The following is a 20112-nucleotide window of genomic DNA, read 5'->3' on the forward strand; positions in this document are numbered from 1 at the left end:
AACAAGATAATTAACAAGCATTGAAGCATCATTAGTAGCTTGCTCATGAGCAAAATCAAAGTTATCAACATTAATTTCACTCTCTTTAATATTGTCAGCCATTCTAACAACTTTTAGGTGTAAACTTTTTAGGTGTACTTTGGCACTTCAAGCCCTAGTTGCTACTCCTCTTTACCCCTTTAGAAAAAGCACTCAAGCTACTGTACCCGCGGCTCGAATACCATTAATTGCAAGGAATAGAAGAGAGGGTCTTTCGACACCAAAACAGCACCAGCTCCTGTCAAGCTTCTAATAGCTCAATAGTGGTTAAGCCGTAGGCAAGCCCCGTAGGACTCCACTATTAAGACCATAGCTCTCGACGGTGATGCCCCGTTAACTGCACAAAGGCAGGCGCACTGCAAGGCTGAAAAATCCCTATTCTACTTACTCACAGGCAATTAATAATACCAACCATTTGTAGCTAGCTTGAGGACCTCCCTTCTTGAGCAAGAAAAGAGAAACCTTGAGCTATGATACCAATGTAACATTTAATGGCCTAAAATCTTATTTGGAGCGGAAATTAGCATGAACATAGTGGGCATTTCATTAGAATAGATTCCTAATGAGAATTACAAGAGTGCTTGGGTAGAGAGAGCAACAAAAAGCATAACACCTAGTTAGATAGCATCGACAATACTTTCAAAAGAGAGAGAGCAATTAAGCTATTGACAACAGTTGAGGACCGGATTTGCATGGAGCCGGTCCCCCCTCCAAAAGGCTTTGTATTATGGTTTCTCCCATCAAGAGAGACATTGTACAATACAATTCTTTGTGTTCCTTCAAGACTAGCTAGTGCAATGAAGATGGAAGCTTCATACACCAAGCAAAAACACTTAATCAAACACAACTTGAATTATCCCCGTTCTCAGACCCAAGACCTCACACACCTTCGAAGATGGTGAGAGCTAGCAGGGTATGAGAGTAGATTGAGAGGAAAAAGAAGTATCTTACGAGAAAGAAGTACATCTCCTCACATAATCACTCATATTAGCATAGCTTAGCTTAGTAATTAGCTTGGTAGAGAAGATGAGCATGCATTGAAGCTTGGCTCTTGGTTGGATTTGCATCCGCATGCCAAGAGGGTGTTGATGTAGGCTTCTATCTCACAAGCTTGGAGTAGGTGATGAGCTCTCCATTAAAGCTTGGGAGGAGATAGAGTGTTTTCCCTTCACACATGGTCAAGTGTGAGAGTGTGTGAGTGAATGCCAAGCAAAAATCAGCCCCCTCTCTCTCTTGGGCGAGCCCTAGCTACTAAGTTAGGCTGGCTTTTTCCTCATTGGACCTCCCCAGGTCAAGCCAATAGGAATTAAGCAGCATAAGTGATAGCCTTCTGACATGTGTCCCCCTTTCCCCTTTTGTGAGAGCTTTAGATAATTAAATAATTAAACTAAACTCTCATTGGACCCCTTTGCCTCCTGGCCAATAGGAATCAGGCAAGCCATGGGGCTTCTGAATGCTCATTGGACCCCTTGGGAGACTGCCCAATAGTCTTCTAGGACACTTAATTCTTATTGGTTTCTTTTATTAAATGTTTTTAAATTAATTAAACTAGATTTACTCTAGCTTAATTCTCATTGGTCCACTTCAAGGGTCTTCCAATAGGAATTGGGCACACCTTGTGGGCATCTGGCCTAAGAAGCTGACATGTGTCCCTCATTCCCTTTGTGTAAAGGGAGCCTGTGTGTGTGTGTGTGGTTTTCTCTCTCATCCCCTAGCTTTGGGGCTCTCCCCCTCCCATGTAGGGATGCAGAAAGACTTTTTGGGTACACACTAAGCATCCAATTTTCCCTAAGGTTAACCTTTGGACACAACCTTTGAATTTTGGAACCTTAGCATTTTGGAAGTCTTAATGGGCTGAACCTTAGGGTCTTTTTAGCCCGTTGTTTCACATGGCTCTTTTGCAGATGGCCCCCCCTTTGGATCCCTATTTTCCCTCCTTTGGATCCCTACTGTGGCCGGTCTGCTAACTTAACCAATATTCTAGCTTTTTCTCCCTTGGCACTTCCCCACATTAAATGATCAGTTTAATATGAGAAAATCATTTAGGAGAATTAGATATTGATTATTATGACATTTCTAGTGGGCTTGACCCTATTGACCTTTAGCTTAAGTATTATAAAGGGAGTTTACTAGTGTGATGAGCCTGGGGAGGTGTATCAGTGTTATACGACCCCCCAAAGTTACAAAATTAAAATGCTGAAAATGAACAAAAAAAAAATCAAAGTGCCACACTGTAAAATCTTAAGCTGGAAGAGAAATCGCAGCTTGATTTGGTACTTCACTCACATGTATTGCCTATGGTACTAGAGCCCTAGAGGTTCCCAGTATGGGCGCTTTTACTTGAAAAGCAAAAAACCCAAGGCATACAAAATAAGCACACACATCAAAATTGAATCACTGTGAAAAGACTTTGGGGGGTCAAAGAAAAAGTAATCAGTCAGGCGATGATTTCATGAGAAATTCCTTTTATGGTAGCTTAACTACAAGGTCTTCTAGATATAGCCTCTAGTCAACCCTCGAACATGAATACTTGGCTCTCGCGATTAAACAACTTAATTGACCACAGAAAATTAAGAAGCTTACCCATGGTATTAATATTCGATCTCTAGTGCCTTTCGACCGTTAAATTAGCGACCCCAGACTTGTTTAATTTTTTACCTTTACATCTGTTTATGCATTTGATTACATTACAATTTAATGTTCATTGCTGACAAATTGTTTGAAATTCTTTTACCAATCAATTTGTCTACCTAAAACTGCATATGCTTTTTAATCACTTATGAGAATGCAATTACTGTGCCAATGTTGTTTGATTTTGCAGTGATTGAAGAAGGCTAAGGACATTCATCTCAAATGCTCTTCCACCTCGATGAAAGAGCTTCAACTCAATAGCTTCCGAGGACGGAATCTACATCAGGAAGGGGGGCATGTTAACCCTCACAGCTCACGAACACCCCATCACCTACGACGGACGTGTATTATGTATTTGGTAGAGTCAGGTACCGGGCTTGTCGGACCAATAGGAAAAGGGTAAGAGTGATCGCCGATGAGAGGCGCACTCTAACTGGGACATTCAAGGGATTAGTTGGCTAAGCATGGGCGCCCAAGTGTGAATGGGGTGAGCTCATATAAAAGCCAACTAAACCTAAAATTCACTCATTCTCTCATTTGTGCAATAGAAGAGTGCTCTTGCTCCATCTCCATCTCCATCTTCTTCTTCTTCATCTCCTTGTGTGTGTGTAGGTGTGTGTGTGTGTGTGTGTGTGTGTGTGTGTGTGTGTGTGTGTGTGTGTGTGTGTGTGTGTGTGTGTGTGTGTGTGTGTGAGTGAGAGAGAGAGAGAGCGAGAGAGTGCGATCGAGCATTGCGGCGGCATGACGGCGGTGAAGCGGTTGAGCGCGACGTAGCGGCGTCTCCTTCTTCTTCGCGGCGAGGAATCCTCCACGGCAGGAGCATAGAGCGGTGAGTGACACACCATTGCCCTCTTTTGAGCTTACTAGCTAAGCTAGTTGTGTGCTTAGAGCCGTCTATGGCTCGCACGCGGTGTATCGGCAAGTCCCTTGCTTCGACAGTGCGGCAAGGAGCGCACAGCAATAGATTGGAGACACAGTGGCCTTTTTTTTTCAATGATTTTATTTTTTGGAAACCTTGGAGGCACCATGTAAGAGGCACTCTAAGTCTTCCATACAATGGACCTATTGGACTATAAAATAATGATATCTTTTTTTGATCTTGTCATTATTTTATGCATAATATTTTCTTCTTTTTGCAGACACAAAGGAGTTAAGTGATATAAAAACTAGATGTATTTCACACTATGATTGGCATGAAGATCCTTTTGGGACACCAAATATTCCTATTTCCAAATATGTAATTTTCCATATTAACGGTGTGGATTTTGAAGTGCGACTTTCATGTATTATAGGAGCTGGTTATGGGCTATTTGTGCATACTACCCTGGAAAGTGGTTTGACTATTCTAAACTATAGAGGGCATAAGTATAGATTTCAAAACTGAAAAAATATATGCAAAATATTTCCAAGAGCTTATAAATATTCTCTTCTAGAGGATCCAAACATAGAAGAAGAGGAAGATCAATCATACATTATTGGTTGTGTAGAAGAAGGAAACGTGTCGGGCTATATAAATAGTTCTCACAGTACAAATGTTTGTCCCAACGTACGCTATACATTTGATCCAAATTTGCCACCTTGGCATAAATGCACCTCTTCACACATCAAGCCAGAAGAATATGGCCATGTATGCATTGAGACTATTTGTCAAGTTGAAGCAGGAGAAGAGTTGTTTGCTGACTATAACTTTACTTAACATTGTAAAGTATTGTACATGGATTGAAATCTCAAGTACATGCATCATTTTCATTTTTCATGGATGAAATGTCAAGTGAATATAACATTTGATTATTGTTTAGTTTATGCTCAACGAGAATCTAGAGTGCTCTTATGCTTTGTGTGTTGTCTAACTTATTTGACTACCTTGGCCATAGAATCTTGATTCTACTCTAGATTAGTGATAAATCTTACCAAAATTTAATCAATGTTTAGGTTGGACAAGTGGTGGGGCTTCAAACATTACTGTCTTAAACAAGTGGAGTTATCTTACTTGAATAAGTGGTGGCCTTTGAATCCAAATCTAAGCCAAATCTCTAATTGTTTGCTTGTAGTCTAGGTTGGACATTTGGTGGACCTTGTATCCATGTTTCCTCAACAAGTTGTGGCGTTTAGTTTTCACTTTAAGTACTCATCTTTAATAAAGTGTAGGATGGAAAATGTTGAGTTAGTAGATTGTATTTTAGACAAGTGGTGTTTTGTGTACGAATGTTGAAAATGGTTGCAAGGATTCTAACAATGACTTTACCTTAAATAAATTTCTTACTAGGAGTTCTACATATAAATATGGTGAATAAAATTTCTAGTGGTTTTGAGATACCATTTGTGTGTGTGTTTTCTTAGATTCACAAACTGGGATGGATAATGCTCCTATGGTTCAGTCACAACAACTATAGAATCCATAGATTCTATGGTTTCTGAAGTGCCCAAGATGGATGATATTTCTATACTAGAGTCTAGTGTTGTGCAACTTGATCAAGCTTCCAATAATGAGAACCAAGAAATCGATGCTTCAAAAATGGAACATACATCAAAAGAGACTGAAAATTCCACTCACGAGCTATTGCCAATTGCTACTATGTCATGTAGTGTAGATGTTGAGAAATCCATGCTTACAATTATATTGGATTTAAATGGTCTATTGTTGAAACGTTCCCCTCAACCATCCTCATACCACAACTCAGTGAAAATGGATTCAAAAAGATATATTATACTCAGGCCTGGTTGCATCCAATTCTTGAAGACTATTTTACAGAGGTTTAATGTTGCAATTTGGTCGACAGCTACTAGGAATAATGTGTATCAAATCCTTGCAGCACTAAACAACTTAGCTGAGGATACATTGCCTTTCTTTGTAATTTGGTCGCAAGATGTTTGCTACACCGCTCAAACTCAAAAATTGTTTAAACTCGACAATCCAAACGTTGAGGCAATGTTCAAGCCTCTAGCCAAAATTGCCATGGGGTTTGAATGTGATCCACAAAGAACAGTGCTTATTGATGAGTCTCCTTACAAGGGATGTATTTCACCAGCAAACAATTGCATTTTTCCACCACAATTTGATGCTGAGAAGATGGTTGACAATATGCTCTTGGAGGAGCTACTGCCATACTTGATTCAGCTTGATGAGAGAAGGGATGTGCGTGATTTAATTGCTTCTAATCGTTATGGACAACCTATAGTGACAAATGATAGTGAATACAAACAAATCATGGAGTATTGGAAGCAGAAAAATGATGTTTGGTCAGTTAAGGTGTTCTTACAAGAAGAATACCACCTGCAAAAGGTGACAGAGATGAAACTATCATTGAAGACGCAAGTGACACAAGCCACCGCAATGAAATGAGAAGAGCCCAAATACAAGAGATCTTGGCAAAGGAGCGTACACCCATTGAGAGCATGAAGGCATCACAATTGACCACTTTAGCTAGGCAATTGGGTTGTAACACAAAAGGAGTTTTGAAGGCAACCACAGCAAAGGCTTATATAAATAAGGTGAAAGCTGAGAACAATCTTCTAAGGCGGATAGAAACCAACCCTAAGGTACTAGTGACATGTCATATATTCTTGATACACACGCTTGAACACTCATGTGCATGGTATCTAACAAATCTTTCTTTTTATTCCTTCCTGCAGGATCTTACAAAGGATACTACTAGATGGAGCTCAATCAATAGAGATTTTGATATTTTTGCTCAAAATAATGAAGCAGTCACCTACATTTTTTGTTTATCAATTTCTTGAGAGACTTTCTTTTAATTTGTAATCATCAAATGAAATGAAAAGTATCCTTCTTATTAAGATTGCTGATCTTTTTCTTGTTCAAAACTTTCAATTGTGATTTATAGTTTTGTTAGCATGAGATTGTGCTTTTTTAGTTTGAAAAAAACTGTCAAAGATCCAAGTCTTTTTGGCTTTACTTAAGTTATTAATTGTGAAAGATCCAAGTCTTTTTGCTTTACTTAAGTTATTGATTGTCTATGTAATAGTCCTTAAAACAATATCGGATGGCTTTCTTGCTCCCATGTCTCACATTGGTCTTTAGGTAAGACAAGTGGTGACCTTGAAAGTATGGTCCCATATCTCGATCAAGTGAAGAGACATGAAGCTTAAATATCACTACTATGTATCTAGTGTTAAACTCCATCGAGACAAAGATACTAGAGTGCCAAATTGCAGTCTAGTTTAAGTGAAAATCCATTTGAGCTAAGGTAAAACTTATAGTGCCTCATTTTTCTAGGATTCTACCCCATCAAGGAAGTTAGAATCTAGCACAAACCAATTAAGACTCTTTTGGAGCCTAGATAGGACAATTCATGGAACTTAAGAAACTTATTATTGAGTTAGAGTCTAGTTTAGATAAGCAAAAGATCTTCAAACCAGCACTTGACTTTCTTACTATTCAATATTCAAAGTCCCTTGAGGCTAACAAATTACGTACCTACTTGTAACCTAACTAATGAGTAATTATATAGATCTAAGAAAGTATATATAATGAGTCTTCAAACTAATAAACCAAGGGAAGAGAGTAGCAAGGTCCACTACTTGTCCAAGCTCAGCTCTAGACAACATAGAAAGATGCTAGTTCTACTAATTGTCTAATTATAGGCATGGAGAAATGATAGAAGGTTGACCACTTGTCCAACCTATCATCTCTAGTAAGATGGGAGGTTTGTCCTTAAGATTAACCAACCTATACATCATTGTATTATGAAGAGTAGAAAAGCAAAGCTCCACCACTTGTCCAAGCTAGTTCTAAAATCCACATGGAGATAAGCAAGCTCCACCATTTGTCGAATCTCTCTTCCATTAAAACATGAAAAAAATCAGCTATGTTGTACAGGGGGGACTTTTTTCCAAGTTCCACCACTTGTCCAAGCTAGGATCCATTAAAACATGGAAACAAACAAAGCTCAACCACTCGTCCAGTTACCTTTAGAGTTGCAAAGTGTATGTGTTGTCTAAACTAGGTATGGAAAAATAATTGAAGGTCCACCACTTGAAACATGGAGCGAAGCAAGCTCCACCATGTCTCCAATATGCTAGACTCCATTGAAACACCGTAAACCCATGATATTTTGTACATAGGGGATGTACATTCAAGGTCCACCACTTGTCCAACCTAGTATCCCTAGTAGCTTGATAGGTTTGGTCTCAAGATTCACCACTTGTCCACTCTATGTCATTGTATTAAAAAGGATTGGGTGTTAAGGTCCACCACTTGTCCAACCTATAAGGTTATATTTTAAATGGTTTTTTTTCTCACAACTTGAACTACCCATGATATGTTTTACATGGGAGTTTTGTTTCAATGTCCGCCACTTGTCCAAGCTAACTCTATTGAAACATAGAGAGAACCAAATGTCCACCACTTGTCCAAGCTAGGCTATATTGAAACATGGAGAGAAGGATGCTCCACCATTTCTCCAAGATAGGCTTCATTGAAACATGGAGAGAAGCAAGCTCCACCATGTCTCCAAGCTAGGATCCATTTAAATACCCTAAACCCATTTTATTTTGTACATGGGGGGTTTTATTTCAAGGCCCACCACTTGTCTAACCTATTATCCCTAGTAGCACGAGTGGTTTGGTCTCAAGATACACCACTTGTACACTCTATGTCATTATATTAAGAAGAACTATGTATTAAGGTCCACCACTTGTCCAACCTATAAGGTTATATCTTAAATGGTAACCTTTCTCACCACTTGATATGCCCATGATATGTTTTACATGGGGGTTTCATATTAAGGTTCACCACTTGTCCAAGATAACTATATTCAAACATAGAGAGAAGCAAAGGTCCACCACTTGTCCAAGCTAACTCTATTCAAACATAGAGAGAAGCAAAGGTTCACCACTTGTCAAAGCTAGGCTCCGTTGAAACATGGAGAGAAGTAACCTCCATCATTTTTCCAAGATAGGTGCCATTCAAACATGGAAAGAATCAAGATCTACCATGTCTCCAAGATGCTAGGCTCCATTGAAACACCCTTAAACCATGATATTTTATACATGGGGTGTTTACATTCAAGGTCTACCACTTATCTAACGTATTATACCTAGTAGCATGAGTGGTTTGGTCTTAAGATTCACCACTTATCCGCTCTATGTCATTATATTAAGAAGAAGTGGGTGTTAAGGTCCACCACTTGTCCAACCTATAAGGGTATATCTTAAATGGTATCCTTCACCACTTGTCAAGGTCCATCACCACTTTTCCAACCTATAAGGTTATATCTTGAATGATATTTTTTCTCATCACTTGTAATGCACGTGCTATGTTTTACAAAGGGGTTTTGTTCCAAGATCCACCACTTGTCCAAGCTAACTCTATTGAAACATAGAGAGAAGCAAAGGTCCACCACTTGTCCAAGATAGGCTCCATTGAAACATGGAGAGAAGAATGCTCCACCATTTCTCCAAGATAGGTTCCATTGAAACATTGAGAGAAGCAATATCCACCATGTCTCCAAGCTAGCCTCCATTGAAATACCCTAAACCCATAATTTTGTACATGAGGGGTTTACATTCAAGGTCCACCACTTGTCCAACCTATTATCCCTAGTAGCACAAGTGGTTTGGTCTCAAGATTCACCACTTGTACACTCTATGTCATTATATTAATAAGAACTATGTGTTAAGGTCCACCACTTGTCCAACCTATAAGGTTATATTTTAAATGGTATCCTTTCTCACCACTTGAAACGCCCATGATATGTTTTACATGGGGGTTTCATTCCAAAGTCCACCGCTTGTCCAAGCTAACTCTATTAAAACATATAGAGAAAGAAAGGTCCACCACTTTTCCAAGCTAGGCTCATTGAAACATGGAGAGAAGGAACCTCCACTATTTCTCCTAGATAGGCTCCATTGAAACATGGAGAGAAGTAAGCTCCACCATGTCTCCAAGTTTCTAGGCTCCATTGAAATACTCAATACCCATGATATTTTTTACATGGGGGGTTTACATTCAAGGTCCACCACTTGTCCAACCTATTATCCCTAGTAGGTTTGGTCTCATGATTCACCACTTGTCCACTCTATGTCATTATATTAAGAGGAATTGGGTGTTAAGGTCCACCACTTGTCCAACCTATAAGGTTATATTTTAAATGGTATCCTTTCTCACCACTTGAAATGCCCATGATATGTTTTACATCAGGGTTTCATTCCAAGGTCCACCACTTGTCCAAGCTAGGCTCATTGAAACATGGAAAGAAGGAACCTCCACTGTTTATCCTAGATAGGATCCATTGAAACATGGAGAGAAGTAAGCTCCACCATGTCTCCAAGTTGCTATGCTCCATTGAAATACCCAATACCCATGAGATTTTGTACATGGGGGGTTTACATTCAAGGTCCACCACTTGTCCAACTTATTATCCCTAGTAGGTTTGGTCTCATGATTCACCACTTGTCCACTCTATGTCATTATATTAAGAGGAATTGGGTGTTAAGGTCCACCACTTGTCCAACCTATAAGGTTATATTTTAAATGGTATCCTTTCTCACCACTTGAAATGCCCATGATATGTTTTACATCGGGGTTTCATTCCAAGGTCCACCACTTGTCCAAGCTAAGTCTATTGAAACATAGAGAGAAACAAAGGTCCACCACTTTTCCAAGCTAGGCTGCATTGAAAGATGGACCTTAATACCAAATTATTTCTAGTAGCATGAGTGATATTTTGTACATGGGGGGTTTACATTCAAGGTCCACCACTTGTCCAACCTATTTTCCCTAGTAGGTTTGGTCCCAAGTTCACCACTTGTCCACTCTATGTCATTATATTAAGAATAATTGGGTGTTAAGGTCCACCACTTGTCCAACCTATAAGGTTATATATTGAATGGTATTTTTAGGCTCACCACTTGTAATGCCCATGATATGTTTTACATGGGGGTTTTGTTCCAAGGTCCACCACTTTTCCAAGATAACTCTATTCAAACATAAAGAGAAACAAAGGTCCACCACTTGTCCAAGGTAGGCTCCATTGAAACATGGAGAGAATGATGCTCCACCATTTATCCAAGATAGGCTGCGTTGAAACATGGAGAGAAGCAAGCTTTACCATGTTTCCAAGCTAGGCTCCATTGAAACACTCTAGGGGGTTTTATTTCAAGGCCCACCACTTGTTTAACCTATTATCCCTAGTAGCATGAGTGGTTTGGTTTCAAGATTCACCACTTGTACACTCTATGTCATTATATTAAGAAGAACAATGTGTTAAGGTCCACCACTTGTCCAACCTATAAGGTTATATCTTAAATGGTATCCTTTCTCGCCACTTGAAATGCCCATGATATGTTTTACATGGGAGTTTCATTCCAAGATCCACCACTTATCCAAGCTAACCATATTCAAACATAGAGAGAAACAAAGGTCCACGACTTGTCCAAGCTAGGCTCCATTGAAACATGGAGAGAAGGAACCTCCACCATTTCTCCTAGATGGGCTCCATTAAAACATGGAGAGAAGTAAGTTTCACCATGTCTCCAAGATGCTAGGCTCCATTGAAATACGCAAAGCCCATGATATTTTGTACATGGGGGATTTACATTCAAGGTCAACCACTTGTCCAACCTATTATCCTTAGTAGGTTTGGTCTCACGATTCACCACTTTTCCACTCTATGTCATTATATTAAGAGGAATTGGGTGCTAAGGTCCACCACTTGTCCAGCCTCTAAGGTTATACCTTAAATGGTATTTTTTCTCACCACTTGTAATGCCCATGACATGCTTTACATGGGGGTTTTGTTCCAAGTTTCACCACTTGTCCAAGCTAATTCTATTGAAACATAGAGAGAAACAAAGGTCCACCACTTGTCCAAGCTAGGCTCCATTGAAACATGGACTTTAATACCAAATTATTCCTAGTAGCATGAGTGATATTTTGTACATGGGGGGTTTGCATTCAAGGTCCACCACTTGTCCAACCTACTTTTCCTAGTAGGTTTGGTCGCAAGATTCACCACTTGTCCACTCTATGTCATTATATTAATAATAATTGGGTGTTAAGATCCACCACTTGTCCAACCTATAAGGTTATATATTGAATGGTATTTTTTTCTCACCACTTGTAATGTCCATGATATGTTTTACATGGGGGTTTTGTTCCAAGGTCCACCACTTGTCCAAGCTAAATCTGTTCAAACATAGAGAGAAACAAACGTCCACCATTTGTCCAAGCTAGGCTCAAGCTAGGCTCCATTGAAACATGGAGAGAATGATGCTCGACCATTTATCCAAGATAGAATCCATTGAAACATGGAGATAAGTAAGCTCCACCATGTCTCCAAGATGCTAGAGTCCATTGAAATACCCAAAACCCATGATACTTTGTACATGGGGGCTTTACATTCAAGGTCCACCACTTGTCCAACCTATTATCCCTAGTAGCATGAGTGGTTTGGTCTCAGGATTCACCACTTGTCCACTCTATATCATTATATTAAGAAAAATTGGGTTTCCATATCTAAATGGATCTTTGCTTGGATAAGTGGCAGACCTTGAGACCTAAATACCCATTCTACACTAGAGCATTGGTTAAGCCTTATGCACTTCAAGCATACCTTTAACAACAAGTATTAGTTATTAGTTGACTTAAGTCTAGTTGAACTCCATGGTATTGAGACTAAGAGAGAGTGTAGCATAAAAAAGAGTCAGGATTTTAATTTGACTTTCTTTCTGTTAATGAGTAGATCATAGATGGATTTTGGTATCTAATAAAACCTTAGGGTAGACAATGTAAAACTCATGTCTATTGTTGTGTTTGCATTAAGTGTTCTTGTTCTTTAATTTCAGAATCATTACAGAAAAATGGATTGGCTATATGCTGGCATAAATTGAAGAAAACTATTGAATTACCCAAACAACCTCCTCCAAGACCTTGTCCAAGGAATGAATCACCTCCTTATCACCTACCACTTGCTTTCAAGGACATCAAAATAGTACTTATCTTGGATCTAGAGGGGTTACTTCTCAAGACAATTGAAATGAAACATGGAGATTCTATGCCAGCTTGTGCTCAACACATGCGACTTGTGGAGGATAAAGATAAAGTTTATCATGTGGTGCGACCAGACGCACAAAGTTTTTTGGATTTTTGTGCTGAATACTTTGAGCTATGGATATGGAGTTGCTATAACTTAACAAGGGTGCAACGCATCACACAAAAATGTTTTCCTGAGCAGTATACCAAGTTCAAGGTGTTTATGAGTAACAAAAATTGTCAAAATCCAAATATCATGTTAGGATTTACAAGGGTTTATCACAAAAATTTGAGTGATATTTGGAAGATATTTGAGGATTTGGATGCAAACAATACCTTAATTTTTGATGACACTCCATATAGGGTGATGTGGAACATGCCAGGGACATATCTTATATTTCCAAAGATGTGGAGGCAAACTTCCGAGCAACTTCAAAACTTCTTGCAGAGAACCATAATTCCATGGTTAGTAGGATGGTTGTATGCAAGAGATAAGAGAGTCTATACATACAACACAATTGTAAATCAGTATAGTGATTCTGAGACAAATTATGTCCTTGGTGTGTACTTGTCAACACGAAAGCATTGAATAAATATGGCCATAAGATTCTTTTTTTATTCTAGTGTGTATCTTTCAACATTTGTATAATTTGATATAGTCTTTTAAAAAAAAAAACAAAGGTGTGTCAATTTTATGAACACTTCAATGGAGTGCACCCTACTCTAAGGGGACTTCAATGTACTATTGGAGTGCATCCTATTGTAAGGGGACTCTAATGTATTGCTAGAGTGCACCCAAATTTTTGGGGACTCATTTTTTATTTGATTGGGACCTATGTTGGGTCATATAGTAAAATAAATTCATTTTTTGTCAATTCATATCGAGGTTGCATTTATTTGTAACTATGAGAGAATTGATGTTTGATGTCAAAATAAAACTTGTAAGTGTGGATTAGAGAATTCATGGACTTTAAATATGTGAGAGGGATCTTTTTCTTGGGCACAAATGTTTGCTTCAAGAATTTTGTCATTACATACTTTATGTGAAAGAGTTTTAGAACCTAAAAGACTTTGAAAAGAAAACTATGGAATCTAAGTGCATGTATTCTTGAATGGCTTGAAAGTTGATGTATACATGCATGTCGCCTTGATGAAGATTTAGATCTGACAAGATGCAAAGCTAGAATTCTTGGACGTTACCTTTGTCAATTTGGTAATAACATATTTAACTTTCTTTTCTTATGGGTGGAAAATATATTATTATATGCATTTGGAACCTAATTGCTTGACCTTCAAACCAAGATTCCTATGTTATTTTTTCATATACTTTTTTGTAATGAATTAAGATTGTGGATACAAGGTCCACCACTTGTTCAAGCTAGATCTAAGAAAGTATATATACTAAGTCTTCAAACTAGTAAACCAAGGGAAGAGAGAAGCAGGGTCCATCACTTGTCCGAGCTCATCTCTAGACAACATAGAGAGATGTTAGGTCTACTAATTGTCCAATATAGTCATGGAGAAATGATAGAAGGTTGATCCACTTGTCCAACCTATCATCTCTAGTAAAATGGGAGGTTTGGCCTTAAGATTCACCATGTAACCAACCTATACTTCATTGTATTATGAAGTGTAGAAAAGCAAAGCTCCACCACTTGTCTAAGGTAGTTCCAAAATCAACATGGAGAGAAGCAAGATTCACCATTTGTTCAAGATAGGTTCCATTAAAACATGAAAAACCTCATATATGTTGTACATGGAAGCTTTTTTCCAAGGTCCACCACTTGTCCAAGCTAGGATCCATTAAAACATGGATAGAAACAAGGCTCCACCACTCGTCCAACCTTTATAGCTGCAAAGTGTACCGGTTGTCTAAACTAGGCATGGGAAAATAATAGAAGGTCCACCACTTATCCAATATATTATCTCTAATAGCATGGGAGGTTTGGTCTCAAGATTTAGGAATTGGCTGGCCTGTATTTCATTGTATTATGATGATTTTGGTTTTAAAGTCAGCTACTTATCCAAGCTATAAGTTTATATCTTGAATGGTATTCCTTCCCATCACTTAGAAAACCAATGATATGTTGTACATGGGGGGGTTTGTTACAAGGTCCACCACTTGTCCAAGCTAGTTTCATTGAAACATGGATGAAGGCAAGCTCCACCATTTGTTAAAGCTAGACTCCATTGAAATCTAGAAAATCCATACTATGTTGTACATGGGGTTTTTGTTTTAAGGTCAAACACTTATCCAAGCTAAGCTCCATTGAAACATGGAGAGGAGAAACACTCCACCACTTGTCCAAGCTAGGAAACATTGATAGTAGTTGGTTTAGTTTGAAGATCCACCACGTGTCTAAGCTAACTCTATTGAAACATAGAGAGAAGCAAAGGTCCACCAATTGTCCAAGCTAGGCTCCATTGAAACATGGACAGAAGCAAGCTCCACCATTTCTCCAAGATAGGCTCCATTGAAACATGGAGAGAATCAAAGGTCCACCATTTCTTCAAGCCAGGCTCCAGTTGTCCAACCTATAAGGTTATATCTTAAATGGTAATCTTTCTAATTACTTGGAATACCCATGATATGTTTTACATGGGGGTTTTGTTCCAAGGTCACCACTTGTCCAAGCTAACTCTATTGAAACATAGAGAGAAGCAAAGGTCCACCACTTGTCCAAGCTAGTCTCCATTGAAACAAGGACAGAAGCAAGCTCCATCATTTCTCCAAGATAGGCTAGACTGGATAAGTGCACCTTGAAACCAACCTTCCTATGAGGCAATAGAGCATATGCTACATATTTTATGTATGCCCCATGCCTCAAATTAAGAAGTTATAGATTAGAAGTGGACCTTGCTTGAATGTCACATGCAATAAATTAAGGAAAAATAGCCAAGTGGATTGTATTCCTCAATGGATCCTTGATTTCACAAGTTGTGAACCTTGAGTCACTTTTACATTAACTTGGACAAGTTGTGGACCTAGAAACCAAGCTCTCCATGTTGAGATAAGTTGTAGGTAGGACAGTAGAACATAGACAACGATAATGGATGCAATATACTCATCTCCTAATAATCCAATTGATTGAAACCATGGTATTTTAGTTGTTTTCATTGTGTATTGTATGTGCATAAAGTGGAATGAGAACTTAAGAAAACTCAATTTTTTTACAAAATCTCTATATTTTGTACATGATATATTGAAAGTTGTCCAACCTGGGAATTGGGATTTTCCCACTTTACCTAATATGGTCTTAATGGCGGGCCAGCAAGGTCTGGGCTTTTTTTAGCACATGCAAAGCGAGGGCCTTTCTCCAACCTTTCTCCAGACGCTATCACCTACGTGTCCATCTTGCAGGCATGTGTCTCTATGCAAATTGCTCTCGAAAAGAGATGGCGTTCTAGGCACTGTCTTGGTCGATATGCATGCCAAATGTGGGACACTTCACCAAGGACTGTTCCAAGAAATTGTCATTCTTAATAATGCCTTGGTCAATACGTATGCTGAATGTTCAGAAAGCACAAAACCTGCCTGAGGAGCTTCATATCCCTGATGCCGTCTCTCGAAGAGCATTGATTGCAAGATACGCAAAACAAGAGCACGGACAAAAAGCTCTCGGATGTTTCTAGCGGATCTGAACCGAGGACCTCTTTCCAGATGCAATCACATATGCGTGCATCTTGAAGGCATATGTATGTACACAAGATGCCGATGTGGGTCTCTCTATATATGGTATCACCTACGTGTCCACATTGCAGGCATGTGTCTATGCAAGAGGGTGATACGGGCATACAAATTTAGCTTTTTATTGTTCTTCAGAGGCTGTTGAAAAAAGATGTCGCGCTTGGCACATTCTTGGTCGATAAGAATGACACGTGTGTTGCGCTTCAGAAGAGTGACGGCTTCTCACCAGTCGAAGTCCTTGGAGTTCTTTTATATCTAGTTAGCAAGGGCAGGTGATGAAGCTCGGAAAGCTCTAGGCTATTTTCATCTTTCTATCTGTAGTGTGGACTCCTTGAATGCACTCAATGTGGGATGTGCGCAAGAAGAGCAAGGCCAATGAGGGATACAAGAAAGAAGTGCTTGTCTTTGCCTGGAACTATGTGTATGTTACATATAGTGATCTTCAGAATGCACGAAAAGCGCTCGAGGAGCTTCCTATGCGGAACGCCGCCTCTTCAAACGCACTGATTGTGGGATGTGCCGCATGAAGGGGATCGGGGAGCACCACAGACGGAGAGTGAGAGAGAGAGAAGGAGACACACACGATGTGGGTGGGGAGATTGTGAAGGGTGGGGAGACTCCAAAGAGTGGCAGCCCCCTATACACTTATGCTATGTATAAGGTATACAAGTCAGTGGGCGCCCAGACTCTGGGCGACCGGGCAAGGCACAGGCGTCTATACCCCAACAACCTCCCACTTAAAGGCGACTGTGCCTTTAAGCAAGAGAACCTAGTCTAAAGACTACAAAAGGCGAGAGAAAACCACTCTCAACCGATGCCCACTGGCTGGCTATGATCGTGTGCATCCGGTTGTCCTGCTCCCGTGTAAGTCCATACACCACCAGACGTACCGCACACGTACTGCAAGTATGTACGCAATACCTGCATATGTCCCTCGTGCACTATGCCATCATCAGTCAACAAACGACTGACAACCCCAACTGCAAATGCTCCCACTGCAGCTACGATATCCGGTCTCGAGATCAACATCTCATACATGAGACCACCGAATGCCGATGCAATGCTAGCGGGCCCTACTAGCTCTACGGAGCATGCATCAACATATATATCCCTGGAAATAGGCATCTCTGACTGACAAGGCATGTCAGCCACATGCATCTCCTGACTGTCCACAAAAGACGCATCAACCTGTCGTGCAACCTCAGAGCAAACCAGCTGCTCTAGATGTCTGCTAGAAGACATATCCTGCACAACTATATCCCCATGCTCACTGTCTTGCATAGAAAGGAATGACTGCATAATCGCTAACATCTTAGCCTCCTCTGCAATCATCCACTGCAAACATGACCACTCAATCTGCTGTGACTCACTAGAGCTCTCATTCTCTAACTCCGTATACATAGACTCTTGCACAATGTCCTCCTGTTGTGACTCACTAGAGCAAGACCGCTCTACCTGTCTATCCTGCATAGAAGTATCTCGCACAACTGACTCTCTGCTTTGCTCAGTCACTAGCAAAGCATGCATGTCTGACTCTGTCACCTCTCTGTGTGACTGCTCAAGTCATGCCCCAACTGTGTGCACAACGAGCTCACTACTCTGCACTCCATGCAAAGCATCCTGCAACCCACAAGCAAAAGAGACTCGCCTGCTCTCTCGCTCTCTACCTGGCTGCATGATCACAGAGACAACATCGTCTCTCCCGTGATCCACATGCAATGGGTAACCTGTACCACTCCTGGCACCTCTCGCAATCACTAGCGAACCCAAATGCATCACAAAATCTCGCTCTCGTAGCGAAATCTGACATCCACAATCTCTAAGCTGACCAATCGAGATCAAACTCATTGTCGAATCTGGTACATAGCGCACATGTCGTAACAAGTAAGATGCACCACTCGGTAATGACAGTCTCACATCTCCTGCACCTGCTATCGCATGCACCGATCCATCGGTCAAACGTACACTGCCAAGCATCCCGCTAGAATAGCTACAAAACCATTCACGATACGGCGTGACATGAAACATAGCATCTGCGTCTAGCAACCACTGCGAAGGGAGTGCACTATCCACATGTATAGCATCTTGTGCATAACTCGAGGTAAAAGTGACATCCCCGTCACTAGTAAACTCCGACACTACATCTGCATCAACTGTCAAAGCAACTGAGTCCATGGCATCACTACATACATCTCTGAGACTGCCATGTCTCCTACGATGTCACATACGACGAAAACAACGCCGTCTAACGTGTCCAGAATGACCACAATACCAACATATCACCTGTCGGCATACTCGTGAATGTACATGTCTCACACGAGTCCTTGATGACTCAGATCTATCATACATATCATGTAATCTGCGCCAAAGTGCTCTCGAAGTAGTCTCATACATAACAAGAGCATATACAGATTCCGCAAGGTGCAAAGAGAGCGTAGATAGTGCCATCTCCTCTAGCTCCTGCCACTGATCGTCAGACATGTTTGAAGGTCTACCTGCATCACCACTCAATGGTCGATGCAACCCTCGCTGTGTCAATGCATCAAGCATACACTCTCTCCATGCCGCAAAGTCTGACCCATCAAACACGCGCATCTGTGAGAGGTCACAATCTGATCGATCACCTGTCTCTGGCATGAGCACAATGTAGCAAACTAGAAAGCAAAACCACCTCACCAACAACACCTGGAAACTGTCTACAAATATGGCCAGAAACACAATGTAAAACCTGTGAGACACACTCCAAAATAGAGCTCCCGCAATGTCAATACAAGCCTCACCTGCTCTAGTATCACACTGCAATCTGTGAGCTAATCACCAAGCCCACACTGTGCGGTATCGATGCATACACACGCACAAATCTCCCACCTGCAGAGAACACCGCACGCAAATGCTGAGTGCAACCCGCAATCTCTACCTAGATCGCATAAATGATGCGCATAAAACTCCTGGGAAAATTTCGCCAGAGTTTCGACGCACAATGGCTATCAACACAAAATAACCATTGTCCTGCAAGCTCAATACAATGAGCAATCAATGCGCATCAAACTACACTCAACATACATGCATAAGCTCTGCAAAACTATGGCAAACAATGCTCGAGATCACAAGACTCTCCCACCTGAGAGCAAACCACTGTCTCAAGCAAAGAAAGATACACAACTCCTCACTCTTGCGAGAGTGGATACAAAAAACACAAAACTGTGTACAAACTGACAAAACCTGTCAAAGTGAGAGTAAACACTCGATCACAAACTATGGTGAGAATCTGGGAAAAATCCGACAGAATTTCCCCTCAAAACTGAGCAAAACACTCAAGTACAATCTCTACCATAAACCATAACACTACTCAATGCCAATGAGTAGAAATGCCAAAATGGCTCCACATTTTCACATACAATGGCAATCCGCACTCAACGTACATCAACGGAGTGACCGCGCATAAGCAAGCGCCAAAAGATTTGCAATCCGGAAACTTATTCAATGCGAAAACAATGCTCTCAAGAGAGCTCACCGGCACTTGAAAGTGCTCGCCAAAATGCATATATAATGGGCATCAACCATGTGCCATAACCATATGCAAACCATCCGCAAAGACCATGAATCCAAGCACAAAATCACTGCCAAAGTATTTTGTGAAAACCAGTGAAAGAAGCTCCACCTGTGTGCTCCAAAAACCTGCGTCTCTCAAGAGACCGCTTCGGTGGTGTGTAAACGCCTTCGTACTTCGTTGCCCAAGTCTACCAAAAACCCTCAAACC

Source organism: Adiantum capillus-veneris, chromosome 29, assembly GCF_014529385.1.
Source record: "Adiantum capillus-veneris isolate H3 chromosome 29, ASM1452938v2, whole genome shotgun sequence".
In the NCBI taxonomy this organism is placed as follows: domain Eukaryota; kingdom Viridiplantae; phylum Streptophyta; class Polypodiopsida; order Polypodiales; family Pteridaceae; genus Adiantum; species Adiantum capillus-veneris.